Here is a 1740-nt window from a genome sequence, read left to right as displayed (position 1 = left end):
TCCTGCAAAGACACATGCATTCCTTTCCTTAGCATGTGGTCCACATTGCCCTGAACTCGCAACTTTCCACCTCTCCTCCCTCCAGGGTCTCCCCCTCTTCAGCATTCCCAGACCTCCTCTCTGTCTCTACCACTTCCAGACAGACTCACTCACACTGGTGTGTGTGTGTGTGTGTGTGTGTGTGTGTCGTCAGAAGAATGAAGACGAAGACGTGTGCTGGAAGTAGAGACCAATGGATTCTCCAGGCACAATTCCAAATTCAAGTCTTATGCTGAATTGCAGAACCGCCAACATTTGTATCTAAGTTTTCTTATTACCTATTAGAGCGGCTATATTTAACACTGGATCACATGACTACTTGTAAAAGTTGGCGCTCGTACTGATGACTTATCACCTGACTCATCAGTTCCCTTCACCTCTACAGAGCATTTCAGCGTCTTACAAGCTCATTTTAATAGTTTGGCCAGCAACTTTACTGTCTCGGTCCCTTTTCACTTCTCTCACGGTGTCTCTTTTGGACGCAGCAGGCGGCTGTTTTCAGCAAAGAAAAAGCTCTAAAAACCCAATGTGAGACTGGCAGACTAGCTGGTGAACTTAATGGAACATTTAGCTTCTATACTTCCCCTAGGAGTTGGTTGAGACCACAACAGAGCCAAACCTGAGTGAATATTGAACTTACATTTGACTAGTGGCCGGAAACACTACACAAAAATGTGTCTTCATTTTGCTCCTGGTCTGCTTGGTAGAGAACTGGCACAACAGTCTGCCGCATCTAGTTGAAAGATGTTAGTATGTCAATTTTCTGTTTCAGCTTATTTTCATTGCCCCCTAAATAACTTAAGTTTTTTTTAAAAGCATAGCAAATATTTTAAGAGATACAGCATCAATATAGGCCATTTGGTTCTCCAGTTCATTGGATTTGATTATTGAGGTAAACTGTGTTTTGTATTGACTGCAGATTCTGCTTTTTTGAAACTATACAGTATGTGAATGCAAATTGTATTCATAACTTATTAAAAAAAGAACCGATTTAACTGGACAATAACCTTTTTGTTTTCAAAATGCTGGTGAAATGTCACAGTTGAGGATACTGTAGACCAAAGGATGAGCAGCGTGGGTATGTGCATGTAGTTTGTGTAGTGTGTGTGTGTGTGTGTGTGTGTGTGTGTGTGTGTGTTAGTGCAAAAACATACCGCAACCATCTGTGTCTCATTATTGCCCAGCTACCTTTCAGTTCAGAGAGTGACTCCCATCTGGGTGACTGTCTGTCAGGCACTCTGCACTCTCATATAGAAACATAATCTACAGCCAGACGCCCCTACATCATATAGATGAATGGGCACTTTATCATGTTATGCAACTTCATGATTGATAGATTCACTTAAGAAATTGTTGATAAATGGCATATTTTTCATAAATATTACATATATCTCTCTACATTGAACAAATAGTTCTGTATATTAGTCAGCTAAAGCTTTATTTGTTAAAGCTTTCATTACATTCCTCAATGGAGAGGCATCCTTTTTAGGTTGGGATACACATACACCAAAAACACCAGGTCAGTTATAGTTTTCTCTTTATAATGGATTCCCTTTGTTTTTTTTAGCAATTTTTGGTGCTATAATAACTGCAATATGCAGTACTAAAGTCTGCATCAAAAACATGTTTGTTTCTTCAGTCAGTGCCATTGACCAGACACTGATATAGATCTGGAGTTGAATCCTGGGCGCTGCATAGCAG

Source organism: Micropterus dolomieu, linkage group LG17, assembly GCF_021292245.1.
Source record: "Micropterus dolomieu isolate WLL.071019.BEF.003 ecotype Adirondacks linkage group LG17, ASM2129224v1, whole genome shotgun sequence".
In the NCBI taxonomy this organism is placed as follows: domain Eukaryota; kingdom Metazoa; phylum Chordata; class Actinopteri; order Centrarchiformes; family Centrarchidae; genus Micropterus; species Micropterus dolomieu.
Note: the sequence above shows the minus strand (reverse complement) of the source record.